The sequence below is a fragment of the Cricetulus griseus genome, chromosome 2, assembly GCF_003668045.3.
Source record: "Cricetulus griseus strain 17A/GY chromosome 2, alternate assembly CriGri-PICRH-1.0, whole genome shotgun sequence".
In the NCBI taxonomy this organism is placed as follows: Eukaryota; Metazoa; Chordata; class Mammalia; order Rodentia; family Cricetidae; genus Cricetulus; species Cricetulus griseus.
The window spans coordinates 155106392-155132219 of record NC_048595.1 but is presented as its reverse complement, the minus strand read 5'-3'; positions in this window follow the sequence as shown (position 1 = coordinate 155132219).

The window sequence follows — 25828 nt, the reverse complement described above, 5'->3', positions numbered from 1 at the left end:
AAAGCAATCCCCTCCATTCATCAAAAACTTAATCCTTAAAATCTTATTAATGGTATCTGAGGTATCAAACCTTACTTTCATTGATGGATTAATGGTCTAGGATGCTATCCAGGGAGTGATAAAGAAAAGTTTCATTTTTCCCTATGTCCTTGTGATTAGAAAAAAATAGTCCCGAAGGGAATGACACTATTAAGAGGAGTGACCTTGTTGGAGTAGGTGTGGTCTTGTTGGAGGAAGTGTGGCACAGTGGAGGCTGCCTTTGAAGTTTCATATATCCTAACACCACCCTCAGTGAGTTAGACTGCTTCCTGTTGCCTGCACAAGATGTAGAATTCTCAACTCCCACTCCAGCACCCTATCTGCCTCCACACTACCATGTTCCACCATGATGATGATGGACTGAACCTCTGAACTGTAAGCCAACCAATCAAAGGTTTTCCTTTATAAGAGTTGCCATGGTCTTGGTATCTCTTCACAGCAATAGAAACCCTAACTAAGATATTGGTCTTCTTGACCACCATTTCTTAGGACCTGAAAGTTCTAAAACATGTATGTCTTAGCATATGTTAATGTAAGCCATTTACCTCATTGACTTGCTTTCCTGGTTATTATAGACATCTAGAAACCTAGGCACATTCCCTTGGTTCTTCTTCACCTAAGTCCATCATGTTCTCTTTTCAGTATTAACTCCTGGAGTCTCTAACCTCCACCTTTCTCTTCTCCTTAGATTCCTTTCTGTAGGGATGACATTCTTATGTCTGTTCTTAACAATCTTTTCAAACAATATGTAGAGTGACTCATCAAAACCATACATCTCCCTATTGGTTACTTCACAGTCACCAATCAGTCACTGTAACAAATATCCATTATAAATCGACCTAAAATGAAGAAAGTTGTTTTGGGCTCAGAGTTTTCAAGGTTTCAATCTATGATTAATAGCTTTTGTTTACTGAAGCACATTACATCACAACAAGAGTGCATAGTGCATAGTGGAGTTGCTAATCACATAAGTAGTAGAAAGAGATAGAGGTATGTGGTGTGTGTGTGTGTGTGTGTGTGTGTGTGTGTGTGTGTGTGTGTGTGCCTATGTTGAGAGAGAGAGAGGGAGAGACTGGGGTCCCACAATCCTATTTGTGGATATACTTCCAATCATTTAAAATTGTCCATTGACTCATTGCTTTTGCATCGAAAAAAAATTTCCATTGGTCTCTACCTCCTTGTGTTTCACCACATCCTAATTTAGCTATTAAACTGCAGACCAAGCCTTTAAAAATGTCACTTGGAGATATTAAAGACACAAACTATAGTAATGGTCTTATTCTCCCATCTCTAAAGTAACGAAGTCAAGCTTAGAGTGACGTATAAGACCACACATGTTCTTTCCCTACCATATCTGCAAGTCTCAGTTAAATTAGTGAGATTTCTTTCCTTTTTTACATTTTGGTTTCTTCTGTATCTCAGGCTGGCTTTGAATTCACTATTCAAAGTGACTTTGAATTTATGCTGGAAGTCAACCTTAGGGTTTCTGCATACTACATAAGCCCTCTACCAGCTGAATGCCATCCATATGCCCTTCACTATTCTTTATGATCTAGAAATGTCCCCTCAGTATAAACCTTTCTCATGCTGTCTTTTATGCTTGAAATGGCCTCCCAATCTCTTCCCTTCCATTTATCCATTGCTGAATACATCCAATTGCTTCTGGACTCAATGCAGGAAATAGTCCTTAATCTGGTATTCCCTGCTAATCTAAAGATGCTCTTTTAGTTCCTATAATCCTATATCACCATTCCCAAAATTGTCTAGTCTCATAAACCATTTCATTATGATTTATGTTCCCTTGTAGAGAATACATGGTATATAATAAAAAGAGTTTTTAGATTAGAGGACTTAAAATATTGAACAGTATGATCTCAAAGATTTCATTAAAATTCAGCTAATGAATTCATTAATTCAGACTTCTCAGCAGCAAATACTGAATCTACATAATAATAAATTATCAATTATTCAGTTTATTCCAAGTTGATAAATAAAGTGTAAACTAGTCTGAAATTATAATATTAGGTTTAGTTTGAGAACAAACTAGGTATTGACAGTATAGACTTACATTGTAACTACATTTTATCCCTATGTGTGGGCATTTCACTCTAAAAAGATATTTGCAATTTATAGTTAAATGACAAGCTAGAAGAACTTTTCTTGTGATGATCTTGGCAAACATTTTTCTATTGTGACAGCAAGGTGTGAATAATAAGCTGAGCATAGTCCCACACTTTTCACTCTATAATATTAAAACTTCTTAATGTGCCTCAGGAAAAAAAATGGTGAGATAGAACCTTAAAAATATAATGAGATCATTTTACATAACATTTCTACACTTTCTTCCATCCTTTTATCTTATATTTTATGTTAATATAAATAAGGGTTAAAGGAATTTGTAAGGAACAATCCTCAAATATCTGGTAATCTTTGACTTCTTAAATGGCACAATGTGTAATTACTTCAACTTTAGATTAGAAGTGGTGGGGAGTTTCATTTCTTTTGATGGAGACACATGATAATAACAGCCTAGAAAATGGTTTGTTATAATTGTTACAAACTCATAGATAATCTGTGCCCCCCATAAAGTATCTATGATACCCCGGAACCTATGAGATGGCAAAGGGGGTATAAATGTAAATAAATAAAAAACCTACCTGTGTGTTGGGGATTTAGGATTACCAGATGGGTATCAGAGTAATCACATGAGTCCTTACAAGAAGGGAAGCAAGAAGATTAAAGCCAGGAAAAAAATTGGAATAAAATGATCTAAGAGCTGAAGAATGCATATAATGTTCAGAATCAGAGGAGACAAGGAGGCAAATTCTTCCTGAAACATCTGGAAACACTACAGCCCTGGTAAACCTTGAGGGTAGGATTTCTCAGCTATGAGATGGTTGGCCCTCCATATCTGTGAACTCTGCATACTTTGATTTGACCAACTAAAGATTGACAATATTCAAAACAAGACAAATGTACTGGATAGGAACGGATTGATATTCATGTCATTATTTCCCAGACAACTCCTATATCTACTTACTTAGTACTTACACTATAATATATAAGGTGCTATGAACAACCTAGTGTTCCAGTTTGCTTCTGTTGCTGTGATAAAATGCAGGTAATCCTTCAATTGAGGATCCCTCCTCTGAGGTCACTCTAGGTTTTCGTCAAGTTGACAGCTGAAACAAGAGAAGTCTAAATGTGTAAGTTATATAAAAATTTTACACCCTTTCCATTTTTATTTTTTTCAAAGACCATAACAAGGATGCTTGGTACTGAGTCTTCAAGGAAGAAATCTGGAGAACAGAGAAGTGTTTACATAGGGGAAGCCCCAGAACTCTAATGGGCTGTCATGACTCCTTCACCAAGGCTTGGATCAACATATACACACCAAAACTTAGCTTTTTTCAGAAAAGTGTATCTTCAAGGTTGAGAGCCTGACAGTTCCATCAGCAATCATAGAGATGTAAGGATCTCCAGCATCCAAATAGTACAGTGCCCTGTAGGGGAAGCTGTAGCCACTCCTACTTAGGGGCTGGCTACAGGTGTGCCTGACCATGCTTGTGAGGGTGTGGTCAGGGTGATGTAGAGCAAGACTGGGAGGGGACTGTGTCTCTCTTTCTGTGTCACTTTTTGGGCTTGTGTATAAACCACTGCCACGCCGGCTGGCTAGGTTGCTCTGTAAGTAAGGCTTTTCCCTATTAAATACCCTTATATTTACACTTGGCTCCGTATTGGTAATTTCCCACTATATCTGGTGTCAGGAGTGGGATATTGGAAATCTGCACCCCATTTGGGACAGGCTGTGGGTTCCACCATGCGGCCTAGGCCCGGAAAGCGCCCTCTATCCACAGGTGCTCCTGGCTAGCAGCCGACCTGCTGCAGCTGAGCTATTCAGAACCATCCACCCAGCTCGGAGACAGTTTCTAGGTGCCTAGAGTCACATAGGCCTCGGCTTTCATCAGAGGCTTCTACTGGCCGCTGCTGCAGTAAAGCCGCATCTGTTTCAGTGGTTGCGACTGCAAGACAGTATACTCTCTAAGATAAGTGCAGCCGCTTTTATGACCTCTCTCCACTGCTGACTGACTGCTGCCAAATGCCGCGGAGTAACTGAATGCCTGTGCTACCTGCTGGTCAAATATATTTACTGTATCTGGAGTAGAAATCAGGTAAAATTATTGCAGATTATTTATCATTTACTAAAATTGGTAATATTTTTGCTTACTATGTGAATTCACTGTTTGAGGAGGATGTTAATTTGCCAATTACTGGACTCTATGCCATAATGGCAGTTAGCTTGATGGTACAAATAGTATTACTAGCCAGAGGACTGAGGAATAGGGATAAGGATAACCTCACCATCTACTTACAGGAAATAACAGCTTTAGGCAATGAGGTTTTGGAGAACAGATTAGGTCAGACCACAATTGTACAGCAAGTGAAACAGAAATTGGATGATAAACTTGGCTCTGTGTCCAATACTCTAAAGACAGAGCTGTCTGATGAAATGCAGCGTATTTAGATAAGATAAACACTGAGAGATCCTCCATGTCTGAGGCCTTAGAGGCTAGGCTGTCTGAAGACCATGAGTAGCTAAAGAATATCTGTAGCCAGCTAAAAAATCAGATAGGCAATGTTACCCAGCAACTAGATGCAACGGTGCAAAATACCCAGGATAGGGTTGAAGAATTGGCCATTCAATCAATTATTGAAGCATCCAAGGTAGCAGATCACAAATTTGAGTCTAGATTTAAATGTTTGGAAGATAATTTACAGTACAGAGCTGACAGATTACATAGGTCCATAGGTCGATTGCTGAGGATTCAAAATCAGCAAATCATGACCTCGAATCTAGACTTCAATACCTAGAAGGCAGTTTCTATGCCATCCAGATGCTGCCTAAGGATGATGGTGTTAAAGACCTAGAAAAACATGTAGATAAGTAGTTAGAGCAATTTACAGATTCACTAACGTGCTTGGAATCTTTTATGATTAAGGAGATTAAAACTTTTCAAAAGGATATCATTACTAGGCTTAAAGATCATTGGGATGCCTCAGAAGCAGAATCACTTCAATCCCAGGCACCTACTCCACCCAGGTATCATGACTATTCTTCTAAGGTTGTTACTCATACACCATTAGTGTACCCAGCTACCATGGTAGAAAAGCCAGCTTCTAAGAAACACCCTCATGGACGGATGGCTTATGAATGGCAACCTATACAGCTGAAGGATCTTAAGAATATTAAAGAATCAGTTATCTCATATGGTCTCCATAGCCCATATGTAAAACAGCTATTACATTCATGGGCAACCTTTAACAGGGTGACACCCACAGATTGGGAACGATTGGTAGCAGCTGTACTTGAAAATCCAGTGGAAGGCATTAGTAAGGAAAAAGCCAAGCTCCTTGAGTGTCAGGGCATAAAGGAAGGTTTTGAAGCCCCTCTAGATAAGCTTCTTGGTCCGGGTATTTATGCTGACCCACAGGTTCAGGCTGAATATGATGATGATATACTGTCTCTATGCAGGAAAGCAACATTAAATGCCTGGGATAAGGTTTGTGAGCCAGGTGAACGCCTAGAAGCTTATACCAGAATAGAACAGGGACCTACAGAACAGTTCCAGGACTTCTTACAAAGATTAACTAGGGCAATAGAATTACAGGTAACAGATCCAGAAACAAGACAATAAATTATATATACTGTCTTTGTCTTTTCTTGGATATTTCTCTGAAGGTGTCCACCCTCTCATAATTGTTATGCTTTCATGGTTGCATTCCCCAGCATGTGTACATACACAAGCAAACAGTTCTCTGCTGTTTATGTTTGAGTCCCACACAGCCAATGCAGACCTGCCTGACAGCAATCCCTGGACACCCTAAAAAGTAAATGGGCCATACTTTCTCAACTGCACTGGATCCAACTTGCTCCATTTCAACGGACACTCCGGCCAAAGCTTCGGATACTGAATTCAATCAAGTAGAGGATTTCAAGTGAGATCTTCTATCAAGAGAAACCCATCTAACATGGACTGGATACAATCCATTCAAGACTTTTACTACATTTTCTTCCTACAGGACCCCACATGACTATCATCGTCCCATTTCAGCAGGAAGTAACTTGGAGGATGCTACTCCCCCTTTCCCCATTGTTGTCACTTAGGATACTATATATACCTAGTTAGGGATAGCTTCCTATTGTTTATGGTTGGGATTGGAAGGAGGTGTTCAGGCTTGGATACCTCTCTCAGATGACTTTAGGGTTTAGTTAACATACATAGTTAGGATGTGGCATAAGCAGATTGTTGTATCTTCTTATATTTTACCTTTATGATTGTTAAATTTTGGATACTTTACACTGTTAAGTTTTAATCCTCTTTTAGACTAAAAGGGGAATTGTAGGGGAAGCTGTAGCCATGCCTACTTAGGGGCTGGCTACAGATGTGCCAGACCATGCTTGCGAGGGTGTGGTCAGGGTGACGTAGAGCAAGATTGGGAGGGGACTGCATCTCTCTTTCGGTTTCACTTTTTGGGCTTTCGTACAAACCACTGCCATGCTGGCTGGCTAGTTTGCTCTGTAAGGCTTTTCCCTATTAAATACCCTCACATTTCCACTTGGCTCCATATTGGTAATTTCCCACTATAGTGCCCATTAGAAAGGCGTGCTAAGATCTCATGAACAGACAATATACAAGGTCTTGGGTTAATCTGAATCACACCAATTCAGATAGGTTGACTGGTAGAAACCCCTAGAGATTATCCCGTCTCTTCTTCCCCAGTGCTGGAATGATAGGCACATGCTGCTGCAGTTGGCTTTCTCTGTGAATGATGAGAATTGAACATATGTCCTCATGTGCAGCAACCTAGTCATCCTCTCATGCCTGACACTTTGACATAAGGGGTATGCACATCCACTGCATTTGATGTCAGTTTGGTTCTGGAAACAATACCCATAGTAATTAAAGGATAATGTTTTTGTTGTTTTAACCTACTGTTTGTAGAAATATGACACAGCATTAAAGTGGGAAATTACCAATACAGAGTCAGGTAGAAATACAAGGGTATTTAATAGGGAAAAGCCTTACTTACAGAGCAACCTAGTCAGCTGGCGCTGCAGCCGTCTGTACAGCAAGCCGAAAAAGGTGAAACCGAAAGTGAAACCCAGCCACCTGAAACTCTCACTCTACATCACCCTGACCATGCCCTCGCAGGCGTGGTTAGGCACACCCCTAAGCAGGCAGCTTCCCCTACATAGCATGAACAGAAAACTACTAAATAACAAGTAAAAATATGTTACAATACAGTAGGGTTACAGCATGAGTATTTGAGGGAACACTACTCTCAGGAATGAGAACTCTGTTCTTTTTATTTATGTATGCCTATATAGATTCATGTTTTCTTTTCCTTATCATTTTCTGTACTTTTTGTAAATATAGTGTGGTTACATTGGGGCATCTGTTGCAATACAAGGTTCAGTGGGCTAGCAAGAAAAAGAAATTCTTGAAAGAAAAGTAATCTTAGCTTTTTCTTCTTAGCCTAAAGTATTTTTTATTTAAATTAGAAACAAGATTGCTTTACCTGTCAATCACAGTTCCAACTCCCTCCCCTGTGTCCCACTAACACCCTATTTATCTCATACCCTTTCTGCTCCCCAGGGAGTGTGAATCCTTCCATGGGGTATCTTCATAGTCTGTCATATCTGTTGGTATAGGGCTTAGGCCCTCCCCCATGTGTCTAGGCTGAAAGAGTAGATTTCTGATCAGCCTCAGCTGATTTCTGAGGCTGCCTTACTGACACCCACGTTCATGGGGTCTGGATCAGTCAGTCCTATGCTGGTTTATCCAGCTATCAGTCTGGGGTCCATGAGCTCCCCCTTGTTCAGGTCAGATGTTTCTGTGGGTTTCACCAGCCTGGTCTTGACTCCTTTGCTCATCACTTCTCCTTCTCTGCAGCCGGATTCCAGTTCAGTTCAGTGCTTAGCTGTGGGTCTCGGCTTCTACTTGTATCAGCTGCTGGATTAAGGATCTAGGATGGCATATAAGTTAGTCATCAACGATGCTGATTACACAGGATAGCTACATATAAAAGAATAAGATTAGACTCATATCTCTAACTATACACAAAACTCAATACCAAATGGGTGAAAGACCTAAACATAAGCTGTGATGTCCTCCTGTGGTTATCACAGGAGGTAGCGGGTAACACTCTTGAATTCACTGGCACACAGAAGGGCTTTCTAAATAGGACCCTGGTAGCACAGGCATTAAAGACCAAAAATTGACAAAAGTAACCCAATGAAACTGATAAGCTTTTGTGCAGTAGAGGACACCATAATTTGACTGAAGAGGTCCACAAAATGGTGAAAACAGTCTTTTCTAGTCATACCAGGGGGTTAGTATCTAAACTATATGAAGAACACAAAAACTAAACACCATGGATATCAGCAGCCTGAATGAAAATTATAGTATTAAACTAAACAATTCTCAAAAGAAGAAATGCAAATGGCTGCCACATACTGATTTTTTACATTTTCAACATCTTTAGCAAGTGTTATGGGATATTTTGATATCACTCTGACATTCCCAAGACTGCCAACAAAGTTTATTTTGAATCAGAGGGCAGAGCTAGCTACTAGCTGAGCAAAATTAACCATAGAGATTTTGAGGACTAAGGACAGATAGAGAAATGCAAGAAGTAGTAGGGAGGAGCTTAGAAAGAATCTTGTCCCCTTTTGGACTGAGGAAGGTGAAAGAGAGGAGGTCATTGGTTGCTTCTCCACGGATTCTCTGATCATGCAGGTTCTTACCCCAAAATCTGACTTCTGAGTTTTTATTGATAAAGAATAATTGGATAAACAGTTCACAAGGAAATGTAAATAAAAACCGTCATCTTAAAATGGCTAAGGCATTTTTTTAAAAAGGCAAACAAATGCTGGTATGAATGTGAAGAATGGGAAACATTTTATTCATTGTTTGTAGGAGTGCAAAATAGTGATACCACAATGGAAATCAGTGTGGAGGTTCCTCAAAAAGCCAGAAATATATCTACAAGGAGATCCATCCATATCACTCCCAGGTTTATTACACAAAGGTTCTGTATCCTCCAATAGAGCTACTTGCTCACCCATATGCATGATTGCCCATTTCACAGTAAGTAGGAAATGAGAACAGTGTGAATGACCAGAAAATGAAAATGTGGTACATCCCCATAATGAGATTTTATTCAGGTTACAAAGAAAAATGATACTGTGAATTTCACAGATAATTGGATGTAGCTGCAAATAATAAATCTGAGTGAGGTAGTACAGACCAAGAAAGACAAATGTAGCACAGTCTCTTTCAAATGCAGATAATGTAATTAGATCATTAGACATATGTTTTAAATGGAAATATCCTTAGAAGTCAGGATATTAGTAAGATGCCATGGGGAGAGTTAGCAAGAGAAGAGGGATAGAATGTAGACAGTATGAGGAGGGACAGAGTAATGGGCAATTGTAAGCATGAGTTTTCTGACCCAGCAGGTCTCACAGCCATTGGGATCCAAATGAACACACAGAGACTTATATTAATTATAAATCTGCTGGCCATTGACTAGGGTTTCTTATTGGCTATCTCTGTCTTAATTATTAACACATTTCTGTTGTTCTATGTGTTTCCATGTAGTCTTGGCTTACTGGGAATGCTGGACCTGCAACACCTTTGTCTGCTATATGATAACTGCTCAGTGTCTCCATAGAGAAAAGAGCAATTTTCTGTTTGTCCATGCTTATATCTTGATTCTGCCCAGCTACATTACTTCCTGTCTGGCCAATTTTGTATTTTATTAATTAGCCAATAAAAGATATACACAGAAGAACTTTCCTCATCATCTCTTTTCTATCTAAATAAAAAGAAGGGTTTTAACTTTAACATAGTAAAATTATATATAATACAACAGTTATCAAGTAAGAACTATAGTTACAATATTTAGTCCATTAACACTTAGCAAAATTTAAAGAAAATATTCTATCATCTATCTTATCTTTGTGAGTCTAAATCTTATATGTAACTTACCTATTATCATAACTAATGAAACCATAACCCTAACTATCTGTCCTTAACTCCATCAAAGACCACAGAAGGATAGCATATAAACTCTAGAATTGCCAGAGACATCTTCCTACCTGGACAGTCACCAAAAGTCCCTCTGTAATGTTGGGGCATCCATCTTCAGCCTACAGGCCACAGTGTGTCTGCCAGACTTCTCAGTAAAGCAGGAAATTTTAAAAGGTCAGCCTGTATTGGCAGTTTGTCAGTCATTTTTCTGTGTCCTTCAGAATGTCTGGAAGACTCTTCCATGAAGAAGGAACCCTTCAGGACTGTTTCATTTTGTTTTGCAAGTTCAGCAGTCACTTGCCTGTGGGTCCTGTGTGTCTAATTTATACAGCATACAGTCAAACAGTCTAGGCAAGAGCAGTTTCTTGCCTAAATGGCTAGTCTTGTTTCAATGGCCACATTGAAAGTAAACTCCACAACAAGTTTCTTCCATTCCCATCTTCCTCTCAGACATAATTGGTGTGCCAGGAGCAGTTGCATCTCACTGTCAAGAAAAACCCTAAACCATTTTAAATGCCATATTCTGTAGCTCTTTGAAAGGTTTGAAGAATATCTATCCATGTCAAATATTGAGAAAACCTAACTAACCTTACTATAAGTTTTGACTATTATAGGCAACTATATACATAATTATGTACATAATTATGCATTACATTTTAAAAAAATATGTATAAACACAAAACCTAACAAGAGGAGAAATTTATATATAACAAAGTTGACCTTAAATTTGTACCAATAATACCAATACCAATGCAAAGTATTAATTTCTATATCATTCCCCCCCCCCCCCCGTTTTCCTTTAAAAAGAGATTGGTTGTGATCATTAACCATTTATAGCCAACTCCATTTAAATGAACACAAACATTTATAAACAGTATTTGGGAATGTGGGTGTTGTTCTCTCCAAACTGTTTCCTACTGTTTGGGCACTCTGAAATACCATGGGGATCCTTCAATTTGTATACTGACAGTCACTATGTCTTTAAGGCTCAGGTCAAATGGAGAGATGAATAGAGGGGACCAGACCCCGTAATTATTTGGGGGTCGAGGGCATGTCTGTATTTTCTCGAAGGTGGAGAACGAGGTATGCTGGCAGCTGGAGCAGTTGATGAGATGCATGGAGCAGATAGGAATTAGGCCTGGGCCCGCAGGAGACCATCTGAACCAGCTGGAATAAAACACTGAACCTATGTTCCTGAACTTTGAGTACATCTGACTTACAGCCAGAGGAAGTAAGGAGACACACCCAGTTCCAGTTTCGAGATGCTTTCTAGAGTTCTAGCTTCCCTACAGATGGACTACATTCACCTTTCTGAATCCATGAGTGCTCATTCCAGAGCAGGCTAAGAACTTGACAACAAACAGCTTGCTTTCTTGCCACAAACAGACACACAAAACTGTTTTGCCAGTTTTCCCGTTGGGAAAAAAGACCCATTTAGGACAGTCAGATACTGACATAAACCAGAGTGGCAGAAGCTCCTTCACAATGCTTAAACAAGACATGGACAAAAGACTTTTTAGTTAACTTTCAAAGACTGATATTACAAACCTGATGTTAGAACTTCGGACTTTGAGCAAGAAATAGGAAGGCTCAAGGGGCATTGGGTCCCAGGCAGGGAATAAAGAAAAGAGGGTTTAGAATTGTGAAATTGTTCACACCCCACAGATTGTGAGAATATCTTATTGTCTTTTGATTGCTTTGTAACTCACCCTAATGTATGTTCATGATGGAATTGTTAATATCTGTGATATTGCTATATGTGTTATGCAAATGTTATTAGAAACTAGAAGTCAGAGTTCATTCTTACAGGAATGTAACATGCAGTTTACAAGCTTTAGGATAGAAGTATGTTTTAGGGAGCAAACTTTAATAAGGTCTGTATCAGAGGCACTAGAGGCATTGCCACAGAGATTTTAAAAGGCCATTTTAAACCTTTACATGTCTTCATTTGCAGGAGAAGGTTTGCAGCCACGAGAGCTGAGATGCTATTCTCCTGGAGGTTTCACTCCAGCTGTTTCAGATGGTCTCCTGTGGGCCCAGGTCCCGTTTTTCTCTGTTCCACGCATCTCGCCAATCCTTCCAGTAGCCAGCGCACTTTGTTCTCCTCCTGCAAGAAAACACAGACATGCCCTCAACCCCCAAATAATTATGGTGTCTGGTCCCCTCTATTCATCTCTCCATTTGACCTGAGCAAAATTTGCTTGAGTTCCTTCATGCCAGAATCTGTCTGCATCAGATTGCTCATTGGCATCCATATTGAAAAAGTTTAAGATAAACAGTGTATTCTTTAATGCACCATCTGGAGACTGGGGGCACAGCTCCCTCCTTTTTATCTTACAAACTGTGTTTTTAGGGCACTATGGGCCCACTCTCTTATTCCTTTGCCTTGGGGATATATAAGGAATACATGTTTTTTGATCAAATTTTCCATTAAACACAAAATTGCTGGAAAGCTTTGCTAGTATATCCAGAACCATAAACATGGTAATTCTCTTAGATGAATAACATTTTGAATTTGCTCAAATAATATTTCAATCTAATATTGGATCCTATGGATGAAATTGTCTCTATTACCTCAAGAGCCTTAAAGACATAGTGACTGTCAGTATACAAATTGAATGATTTACCAGGGATTTGAAAGACCATTGCAACAGCTTGCAGTTTGATTATTTGAGCTGAAGCCAGAGCTGTCTGTTCTATCTATTTCTTTCTATTAATAACCTATGTAAGTGACTCTCCCAATAGAACCATTGGTAAAAACTAACATAGTATATTTTTATAGGATTGTTTTTTACAATTTTGGAAATACAAAATGATGCATTAGTGCAAATTGTAGCAGTCCATGAGCTAGAAACTGATTATCAATTCTTCCTGAAAACTGAGCAAAGGCAGTCACCCATGACTCATTGTTCTGAAATAACCAATTAAACTGTTGCTTAAAGTAGGGGACATGTATCATACTTGGTTTTCTCCTAAAATACTTTCTAGAATCTATATGGCATTTCTGTACTATGTAGGCTAATGCTTTAAAATAAGGGTTTAAAATATTTAGGCTGGTGAAATGGGTAGGCGCAAACATAGTAATGGTTCCTTCTGCCATAGAACAGAAGTTGGACTATGCTTTGTGGGGAGCACATAAGTTTCCCATGGTTTTGCATAGTCAATATATCTGATGATGCTGAATCGCCTCCTCTAATTATAGAACTTGTCTACCTTCTTAGTTAGCTGTCTGGGTACATCTGGATCATTATCTCCGTATAGAATCTTACTAAAAGGATTTAAATCCTCATTTGATGTCCCAAAAAAGGTACTTAACCAATGAATATTTTATAATGAAAGACCCGCTCGGAATGCTTCTGCATGCCCCCTGCCCCTCTGTCTTCCCCGCCTGTGCCGGTGCTGGGTGTTCTCTCTGGAGCAGGCGGGAGGAGCAGTTGACCGAGGGCAGCGCGGCGGGGACTGAGCAGGGCAGGGCCAGGGTTCGGCCAGGGGCTGGAGAATGCAGCGCGGGCGGCGCCTGGAAGGGGAACTTGAGCTGGGAGAGCAGCGGTGCTGCTTGTCCAGGAGCTGCGAGCGGGGAGCCGCCTCCAAGGCCAAGGACACAGGGGCCGCGGAGCTGCCGGGTCCTCCCAAGCCTTCACCCCGGCAGGGCTCGCGCCCACGGCCCGCCCCGCCTGGCACCGCGCCTTGGGGCTGGGGCCGAGCAAGGAGCCCGCGAGGAGGCCCGAGCAACGAGCACCAGGTGGGCCGGCACGAGAGCAAACACCAAGTGAGCCGGCCTAGCCCCCGCCCGATGAGAAACACTCCGTCCCAAGGTCTCCGCCCCTAAGGTCAGCCATCTGGACGCGGAGGGGGGGGGAAATTGAGTCTGTTGTACCAGACACCAGACCTTGAGAATATGCTGGTCTGGAATGGCTCTGTGTCTCATTTGAACCATCCAATAGAAATGATTCTGTATTTCGCCTCATTTGAAAGACTCTGTGTTTCACCTCATTTGAATGACTCTATACTTCGCCTCATTTGAATAACCCTGTATAGCGCCTCATTTACATTGACCAATGGGAATAGCTCTGTACAATGCCTCATTAGAATTATCCAATAGAATCCCTGCTTCTAGCTTGCGCCTTTTTCCCTATATAAGGACCCCTTTCCCTTGGCTCGGCGCGCTTGGCCTAACAGAAGCTAAGTCGCCCGGGTACCCGTGTTTTCAATAAAGCCTCTTGCTTTTGCATCCAAGTTCGTGGTCTCGCTGATTCCTGGGTACGGGTCTCCTTCTACGAAAGTACCTCTTCGGGGGTCTTTCAATAACAATTTCTAAAAAACTTATTTAAAGATTTTAAACTATCTTTTTAACTGCTATCTATTAAGTCTTAATTTCTTTAGAATATAACATATATCTTTAACAATTTTTTACATTTATTTAACGTTTCTGAGTAGCCTTTTCTAATCTAACCTTCGAAGCTGACAAGCTGATAAGAACTCATTTGCATCTTAGCTGACCTGCCTTAATTTGCATTTGTAAAGACGTATTCAAGCTGTGAATCTAACAGGATGGCTCTCTCCTGTGGCTTTTTATAAACCCTTTTTAAAATCATGTATCAACTTTTATTTTTTAGATTTCCTTTTTTAACCATAAAAATTTAGTAAGACTTGTATCCTCTCATCTGCCAAATTTTATAGAATCATCCATAGATTCTTCATGTCTCTGGCTTTTGCTAACCTTTTAATTGACTATCTCCTAGGGCTCAAATCATAATTTTTCCTGTTAAGACATTGACTGACTGACTGGATGCTCTTTTTAACCATATTAAAGTGATTTTGATATTTTTAAAACTATATCCGAGGCAGTGTAAATATCTCTCTAATCATATCCAAGGCAATTTAGGCATTTCCATTCATCCACATTCATAAATTCATAATCATATTATGCATCCAGGTATGGCCATATCGTTCATTCATAACTTGTATACGTCTCACATTTTTCCTTTTGACTAGGTTATGATCAGTTTGTTGAAAAGAAAATCCCTAATTGAAATTTCTAATCCTTGAAATATGTTGCCCTTTCTTCTTTATAAGTCTCAAAAACAGTTTCTGGCTGGCTGTATCAATAGCATTTATATATATTGATTAGCATCAGCCATGGCGGCATCTCCCAAGGCTGTAAGTTACCCCGAGGAGGCAGGCTGTCCACCGTCCTGGCAGCCATTTTGTTTAGCCTGCCACAGACGCCTGCACCAAGTGGCATGAAGCCGCTGGCTGAGGGCAGGCAGACTGAGGCCATTGCCATGGCTGACCTTGGCCTTAGCTCAACTATGCTCTCTGGGCCGCTGAAAAATCTGAGGCTGTATTTTGGGCATAAGCCTGATCCCTTATTTTCTCTTTTGTTGGGACTCTGTCTGACCTGGTGCTCTTCCTGAACATGTCCAAAGCAACCTCTAGAAGGCTCTATGTATTTCTTCCTCCCTATCCTTGCTTTCTGTGTAGGAATAACTTATTTTTAACCGAAGTTCCTATAAGTCAGCCACCATTGCTAATCCCTGAGTGTAAGCTAGGTCCTTATCTGAAAAATTCTTAATGAACTCGCCTACATCAGTCCTTTTTCTGTGAGGCCCTCCTTAGCGTGGCCTGGCATGCAGTACCAGCCTTCTCATAAGCTAGCTGTTTCACAATCAAAGTTTCAACACCAGTGTCTCTAACTTTTTTGTATAATGTCCATACAGGCCTAGAAATCAATTCTTAACTAACTCCCTAGGTCCCTGACTGCTCTCTATAATAAATATACTCTTCCTGACCAGTTATCTGCTTTCAATTTTCTAGGGGTAAGGTTTCTACAGCAATATTCCCTATCAGCCTCTGTTGGTCCATACTGGACATAAGCCATTATTAGTTCCTAGAGCTGTTTGAATGGTATGGGCACATACGTCCTGCTATGTTCCCCTAGCCATTCTCTCTGATCCAAGGAAACCTGTAAATTTCTTATCTCCTGTAAGCAATTTCCCTAAAATTTCCAATTCTCTTAGCTCTCACTGAATTTTACCATTGAGTATTTGCCTTTCTGTATTTCCAGTTTAAAATGAAAGAAGGAGGTGAAGGCTCCCTCCATCTTGGTACTTATTGTCTCTCCCTGCTGATCCCAATCATTGGTCCTGTGTATTCTTTACTATCCAGCCGCCCCTAAGTAGGCGTGGAGGTTTCTGTTTTCCATTACATTTCTAGATATCTCCCAAGGGCCTGTATGTATGTGAGGCCGTACCTATGTCTTCCCAAGCCCCTGCACAACTCGAAATGCTGCATCATGGCGGTGGCTTTTGTAAGCGGGAAGGATCCTTTTAAAACTCTTAAACTCTAAAATCTCCTGTACTTGCTTTCACTTTGTTTTAGTCTCCTAGCTATTAAACTATACCCAAGTAAACAAATATACAATCGTCTGACTAACAATTACCTGCCTGATTTCTCTAACTATATACATTTTTACTTTCAAGGCTAATTTATTTCTCTTTACCTCTGGCTAATATTCCTGATTCATATTTACAATTACCTGTATTTTTTATTCTGGACTTTAACATATTACATTTTACTATTTTATCACCTGACTGACATTTCAGTCTCATATCTTCTTTGTACAATTTTCTCTTATTTTAAGGGTTAAATAACCTGATTTACCTATTTTCATCAGCTGCTGGCTGACATTTTCTCATTTGCCCATCTTCCATTACTTTAAGGGTTAAATAACCCGCTTTACCTTCCTTGTCAGCTGCTGGCTGACATTTTTGTCTTATATTTTGTGCACATTTCTGCTTTAAGGGTTAAATAACCCAATTTATCTTTTTTTTTGTCAGCTGCTGGCTGACATCTTCTTATTTTATATTACATATATCTGTTTCCTATTTCTACAATTATATACAGTTTTATTCCTGACTTAACGTTGTTCACTCACCACATTCGGCCACTTCTTTCTTCCTTTTTTTGCACGTGCTTCTTCTCCAACCGGTTCGCCACGATGACTATCTCTTCGAATTGTTCAAGCCTCTGCCTTGTCCGTTTCTTCGTGGTGTCCATGGCTTCTTCCCCCATTCTCAGGCCCCACGTTGGGCACCATTTTGTTATGACCCAGCATGTCTTAGCCTTAGTCCATGAGGTTCTACCTGAGTGGGGTGTGAGGACCTGGAAGCTCTGAGCAACCCAATGGCGATAAAGACCAAACACAGGCATCTTGTCACCTTTAGAGAGCTCTCAGTTCCATGTTGTAGAACTAGAGTCATTTCTTTATCAGCCATCTTTTCTGGTGTTTCTTAACCATCCTGCTAATACCACGAGGGAATCAACTTTCTTTGTTGTCTCTGCTCTCTGGTTGCTCGCCCCTCACTCCTAACCTTCCCTCCTCACAAGTTACTCATATACCTCTAGCACCTCTGCCCAGGTGAGGGCCTATTCAGATGCTTAGGAACATAGAGATACAAATTAGGAGGCATATTACCCTGAGGCCATGGTAAACAATAGTAGCCCTACTGGCATTAACAATACAATGGTGAGGCCGGAGCTTTTGGTGCTCCATGTTTACTGGAGCTAGAGACTGGGCTCCAAAATATTCCATAACAGAATTATTTGGTCCCCCACATGTATGTGTGTGTGTTTATAGGTTATGACCTAGAAAGTGGCTAATGAGAATAGAGGGGGTATTTTAAAATTAATGGGGAATACAAAGAGTAACCAAATACATAATCCCACTTCTTTTTCTTTGGAAAGACAAACAATGGGCTCCCTATCTCTAAGAACTAAGCAACATCAATCATGTATTGAACAGTGGTTGTCTTTAAATATCTATTAACACAGCATAAAGTTAATACTTAAAATGGGCTTTCAATTTTACCTTTGGTTCTTAGAGAAACCCTAAGAAGTAATCTAATGCACTTCAGATAACAATTCCATTATTGTGTTCTTTATATTATTATCTGATATGAAAAAGATGGTCATAGTTTGAAACATGGGGGAAAAGGCAGAAAATCCAGAAGGGTTTGAGATCTATGGGAAGAGACTATATGGGGACATGAACAGGTGAGGACATAGTATAAAAGCTTACATATATAAAAACAAACCATAATGAAAGTATGATGTTATATTAATACATTTAAAAAGCACAGCTAAAAACCCATAGATGAAATTTTAAAATTTTTATGTAAGCAGAAGTTAAGAGAACTTGTTATCAGTAATCTACAAATGAGGCTACTTTTCAGCCTTATAAGTAATTAGACAAGATACCAACTAAAAGTTACAAGATTTCACAACAAGAAGACAACATGCAGGAAGATACATGTATACGAGGATTTATTTTTCATCTCAAAATTTCTTTATAAGACCATTATCTATTTAAAACAGAAAAACAGCATTTAGAAAGATTTCAAGATATCATCCTCATCATCATGATCATCACCATCATCTTCCTTATTATCATCCACATCATCACCATCATCATCATTATCCTTTTCATAATCCTCATCTTCACCATTATCATCCTCCTCCTCCTCATGCTCATCATAGCCATCATTATCATCATTATCCTCATCACTATCATCATCACCATCCTCATCAACCTTATTATCATCACCATCAGCATCAGCATCATCTTCAACTTCATCACTACCACCATCATCATCACCATCACTATCACCATTATTATCATCATCCACATCATCACCATCATCAAGGTCAATGGACACTCAGAGCATGGAGAATTTGTACAACAAATGTTGAAGTTACACAATTTTTTTGTGTGTTGGGAAAGCACAAAGGGATAGATGAGTATAAATTTTACGTAATTCTTTGTGAAGTGTCAGCAGAACACAGTGTGGTCTTGACTTTGATGAGTCATGATTCTCTCTTTAATACTAGTGCAACAAACAAACAAAATGTAAATAAACAGAGGATTAAATTGGGTTATTAGAACATACTTAACTTTCCAAGTGCAGTAAAGCAATACATCCACAGCAAAAACAAGAGACAGTTAGGGACTAAATAGAAAGGAGATATATTAATTTCAACCATATCAACAATAATTTAAAAATCACTGATATAAGACACCCATCATATAATAGAGATTGTAAAAACTTATTTAAAAGCATGACTTGTACATTCTATGAGTGACAAATTAAATAGAAAGAAATCATTAAAATCAACATTGAAGAAAAGATTAACACATTCAAGCTTAGGAAAGCAATCATGACTACACTGATATTACATAAGTGAACCAATGGAAAGCAAGTATTATTAGGGAAATAGTAGATTGTCATAAAATAAAAAGGTAATTTATCAGGAAAGTATAACCAATTGCCTTTTATGTCAGTACTAGCAATTACCCAGAATGAAAAATCAATGCATCTTTACTGACTGTGTAGTATCCTTTCTATGCCATCATCCCCTAAACAACACAGGGTAACAACTATATGAAGGGCATTCCCATTGCATTATATATTGCAAGTTACATTGTGTAATTCAATTACAAGAGATAATCCAAGTATTCAGGTATCTGCCAACAGGTTGTATGAAAGCAATGTGCCATTCCATACAAGGGACTTGGACATCTGCTTTCCTAGGAGAAATCACTCTCAGACATCAAGAAACAACTCTATTTGATAAAATTGTTCAATCACACAATTAAATTGACTCCATATATATGGAATCATATGTGTGTGTGTGTGTGTGTGTGTGTGTGTGTGTGTGTGTGTGACTTCAGTATTTCTTAAAATAGATCCTTTCATGAGTATACATAATTCAGCACTGTATTACGTAGAAGTATCTTGTTAGTAGTTTAAGAAACCTGACTGATAGGAGCCCTCAGTACATCAAAAGTCTTCACAGAGTCTTCCATATTGTTGATACTTCCAAACTGTACTCTTTTAAATCACAAAATATTTTATTCATTTATCAGTAGCTTAAAATAAAAATGTCCTACTTGCCCAACCAGCCATGAAAGAAGCAGCAGAATGCTGAAAACCACGCTGTGAAAGCTCTTCTATACACACACTTCTCTGGTTATACATATCATGTACTTTCACAATGAACTTGATAAGTTTTCCCTTGGTAGACTGTGGACGCAGTGGTGTTTGCTGCTATGACTGTGCACAAAATAAGTGCTAGAAAACATATTAACCATTCATTGAAGAAACAGAGTCAGGAAATTACTCCAACTGAATCCATCCTGGTCACAAGTTTCTTGTAAATGTTTTTGAGTAACAAAATATACTATTTCTTAATTTAAACACTGATGTAGTATTTTTTTACTAGTTCAAGTTAGGGAACAAGCTTGTTTCATATGTAATTCCCTTCTCCCTCTCCCTCTCCCTCCTCTCACCCCCATCCCTCCTCTCCCATCCCCAACCTACCCCCCACCCCATCCACCCTCCACTCCCCAAGCAGAGTAAGGCCCTCAATGGGGGCTCTGCATAGTCCACCAAATTTTCCTGTGCTGGGCCTGGGCCCTTGCCCATGTGTCCAGGGACAGAGTGTATCCCTTCACATGGGATGGGCTCTCAAAGTCCCTTCTAACACCAGGGAAAAATGCTAATCCACTACCAGAGGCTTCCTGGAGTGCACAGGCCTCCTTATTGACATCCATGTTCAGGGGTCTGGATCAGTCTTGTACTGGCCTCCCAGACAGCATCTGGGGTCGATGTGCTCCCCTTGTTCAGGCCAACTGTTTCTGTGGGTTTCTCCAACCTGGTACAGACCCCTTCAATCTTCATTCCTCCCTCTCTTCAACTAAATTCCAGATTTCAGCTCAGTGTATATCTGTGGATGTCTGTCTCTGCTTCCATCAGCCACTGGATGAGGGCTCTAGGATGGCATAAAGAGTAGTCATCAATCTCATTTTAGGGGGAGGGCTTTTAGGTTATCCTCTCCACCATTTCCAGAGACCTACAAGGATGACACGATCTGATGTAGGTTTTAAGAGAAAGACATGGACAGAAACTATCAAGTAGTTTGCTGGAGGAAGTTTTAGGGGTTGCTAATGAAACAGAATTGCTCAAAAACAATATTATTTTTTATAAATGCCTTTTAGTTCCTAAGTACCAATCATGTAAGTTAAATGCAATAATTCATATCTATAATTCCAGAACTTGAGAGCCTGATGCAGGAGAATTGCTACAAGTTAAAGACCAGTGAGACCTACACAGTGAAACCCTGTTCAAAATGAACCATCCAATCACAGCAGCATAGGCAGGTAGCCAGTGATTACAAAAATTACATTAACATAAATTAAATGTATCATTTTATATCATTAATTGCTCATGAGAAGAAGTTTAGAAAAGGTGGTAGAAAAGGAGAGCTCACCTCATACACTAGAAGGAAAACCAACAGAAGCTTTTAGCAATTAGGCCACAATCTATAATCTAACACCCAAGATGTGTAGGCAGGAGAATTGCCAGTTCCAGGCCAGCTTGAGATAGATAGGGAGACCCATCCTTAAAATCAATTATTGGTTTTTTCTACCTGTAGAAATTTTCTTTATAACATTTAGCAATTTCAAATGTGATACTAATTTGTATCTACTTTCTCTTTATACCACCTGTATTTTGTTACAAAACAAATATGACATGTATTTAATTAAAATGCTTTTGCACACAGTTGTCATAGAAACCATGGCTATTTTAAAATAAGGGAATTAAAGGAATACTCTCTTCACCTGAAAGTTCTCATAGGTTTCCTCTTCAGATGAATCTAGCTTGAGCAATACAATGAAACATTTAAGAATAACTGCTTTCAGATGGGCTGTGGTGGGGGCATGCCTTTAATCCCAGTACTCCAGAGGCAGAGGCAGAGGCAGATGGATCTCTCTGAGTTGGAAGCCAACTTGGTCTACAAAGCTACACAGAGAAACCCTGTCTCAGAAAAAAAAAATAACTGCTTTTATTTTATTTTCTTATACATCAACATGACTTATTTTTTCTAGTATAGGAGTTTTAAAACTACCTAAAGTAAGGATGTGGAGTTTGCTAGGATTAAAACAAATGTTGTCAGGGTAGAAATGGAGAGGTTGGAAACTTTGGGATGGTAAAGAAGAGGATTTGAGCTAAGCTAAGCTATGAGATATCCCACCTAATGAGATAAGAAGGAAGACAGGGCTCTGAGAGAAACAAAAAAAGCCAGTCTTGGCAGGCCTTGGCTAGCTCCAGCAGATCGCTCCCTGAGGAGCATGCATAAGCAAATTGCCCCCCCCCCGTAATCTTCTCACCCTTGGGGACATACATGCTTTTGCATTTAGTGCATATAATTGTAGTGGAATAAATTCAAAAAAGATTTCATCTATTCTAGGAAAGGGTTCACCCTGCATGTGGACAATCAATGAAGAGGGTGGTACCATTGTTACTCTATTCATTCAGTTCTCATTTGGGAACACAAGCTTTATCTTTCCCTTTCTTCTATGACAAAGATAAACATGGACAGCTTTGTCCACCCTTGGTTGTGATTAGAGGGAATTCAGAAGAAGACATCTTTTGGTGGAATAACATTTTTCCCCATAAAATTTTTAAAATGTCTTCTTAAAATCTATAGGAAATTGTGGGGATAAATCCCTCTTTTCTGTTGTGGATATGATTAAAATGAAAATGGGATTTAATGTTTCTTCCAAATCTATACTCAACACCACCTCAAAAAGGCAGCCTAAAGTGTGACCACAACCGGCCAGCTGGATTTCTGGTCACCTTCGATCTCTAAGTGGCTGAGGAAAATCTCATTACAAAGGCAACACAGTTTTACCCTCACTGGCAATGCACACAGAAGTCACAAACTCCCTTACTAACAGTCAGTTCCCTCATGCATGGGCTAACTCTTGCATCAGTTCTATGCATTGTGTCCTTTACTTCGTTCGGCTGCATAATTAAAGTTTCTGTCTTTTAAGGTCCTCCTTCAAAGGCCAATTCAGTCCAAATTTACAGAATAATCTTTAGAACATTTATAAAGCATATATCTGCACACACACACACACAGTGAGAGAGAGAGAGAGAGAGAGAGAGAGAGAGAGAGAGAGAGAGAGAGAAAGAGAGAGAGAAAGAGAGAGAGAAAGAGAGAGAGGGGGAGGGAGAATTTTAATCAAAAAATGAAAGGATGCTTGGATTACAAATCAAGATATTGGGCCAGAGGAGATGTCTGAATCATCAAAGTGCCTTCTGCTCAAGCATCAGGACATTAATCTAGATCTGGCATGGCTTCAGTGATGCTGGGGACAGAGATGGGAAGAGCCTTGGACCTTTCCAGCAATCCAGTCTGAGGTTAACGCTAGTGAGCATAGAAAATAGTTAGGTAAGCTGAGACTCTGATGGATTTGGGTGATATATACCTCCTTCTTCTAAAACATATTTGGCAGCCCAGCTCTTTGACCTGCTGTGGTGGTTTAAAAAGAATGACCCCATAGACTCATATCTGAATGTTTATGGGGTGTCATTAGGAGGTGTGGCTGTGTTGAGGAGGTGTGTCACTAAGGGTTAGTTCTGGGATCTCAAATGCCCAAGCCAGGCTCCGTGGCTCTCTTTCCTCAAGCTGCCTCTCAATCCAGATGTAAAACTCTCTCTGGGCTCCTCCTCCACAACTAAACCTCTGAAGCTGTAAGCCAGACTAAATGAAATGTTTCCTTTATAAGAGTTGCCATCATCATGTCATGGTGTCATTTCACATAATAGGAACCCTAACTAAGACACTGGGATATACTTTGTGATCATTTTTCTCATCTTGGACTCCCACCTGTATCAGACTACAGAAGCACTACTGTCTGAATGTCAGTGTAAATTTCTCTACTCCTAACAACACTCAAATCAATATAATATCCCTGTTATATTTATATTCCCAATATATCCTGGCACGGGATGATGAAAATGAATGCTCCAGATTGAACTGGTTTAAAAAGCATTTACAATAAGGCAAAAAAGCATCTACTAGTAAACTTCTAAAGAGAATCCTCTACTTACCATCTTATGCCTATGCACAATTAGTCATGCATATGATTAAAATTAGATGCAGTATGAAAAGAGACATGCAGTAGAAAAGATGGTTATGTGACCTATCTATCAATCAAAATAGAGAACTTCTCATGCTATGCCCCCCTAGTAACTGGTGGTTTGATTAAGAATTGCCCCCAAAGGCTCAAATATTTGAATTCCTAGTCATTAGAGTATTCCTACTTCACAGGGATTAAGTAGTGTGGTATTAATTGGAGGAAATGTGTTACTGAGGGGGGTTTTGGGTTTCAAATGATCAAGCAGGTCCAGTGTCTCTCTCTTCCTTCTGCCTGCCAATCAGTATGTAGAACTCTCAGCTACTTCTCCAGCACCATATCTGTCTTCATACCACCATGCTTTCCACCATGCTTCATGCCATGACATGACAATAATGGACTAAGCCTCTGAATGTAAGCAAGATCCAATTAACTGCTTTCTTTTTTAAGAGTTGTTGTGGCCATGGCATCTCTTCACAGCAATAGAACACTGACTAAGAAACTAACCAAACTCCCCCTTCTCCTGACCTTATAAAATTAAGCCCCCAAAAAACTCATATGATCTGCTGCTGTTCTTGAAAATGTATCTATCTCAAACCTGTATTATTGCTTCATTTTAAATAAAGTTACCTTGCTTCCTTTGCAAATCTCTGTGAGCCCTTATTTCCAATATTTTGGATAAGTGACCAAGAACTTGGAATATCTGACCAGAATTTGATCACCAGTAACAAGTCTAGTTAATCATCAAATCAGTGAACTCTGGTTTCAGTGAGACACCCACCTCTTAAAAGTAAAGTGAAGAGTGATTGAAGATATTCAACCTTGGATTTTGGCTCTACACTCACTGGCACATACAACCAGGCACACATATGTGTACATGTCAACACACACAATATATAAAATAGAAAATATGAAACATTATGTCCAATTAAGGCTTTCCATTCTCTGGGGTCTTAAAGTCTACCCACTCACTCATTGTTCTCACCCTGAAGAAATGTTACTATTTGTCACAGCTGGAGGAAGTTTTTCATGTGTAGCATAAGCACTGTAAATAAACATCAGCCAATGAAACAGTGCCACACACCCTGGGGGAAAATTATTCCCAGACTCTTGTGTGATTCATGAATGTACTGCCTTTCAGAATTCAGTTGTACAAGCAGTGATCAATGATCTGTTCATTACAATAGAGCATGATTGGGATTGAGAATACACACACAGGTATGATATGAGTCCTGTCTGTAACCAATTTTCCAAAACAATGAACAAGCCTAGGTGGGAGTTGGAAGTGAACTTCAGGGAAAGTCCAGAACAAATGAATGCACTAATTGTGAGATAGGGATGTGGGGAGGCATTTCAGGGAGAAGGTAAGGAGAGTCGGTTTACAGCTCTTTAAACTCATGTGCTGGAATTCATACCTCAGTCCATAAATATCAAGGGATGGGATGTTTAGGAGATGACTGGGACATTATGATTCTGTTCTTGGGCTCAGGACAGTCCCTTTAAAAGAGAAATGCAAGGGAGCTAGTTTAGTACTGGACCTCATGGCACATGCCCGTAATTTCAGCACAATTGATGGGAAGAAGCAAGATGATGGCAGTAAGTTCTTGGAGCCTGGATTGTAAAAGCAAGATTGAGAAGGGAGGTAGTTTATGCCTCTTTCATGTGAGGACAAGGAAGATGTCTTCCAAAGGGAAAGGGTCTTTGCCAG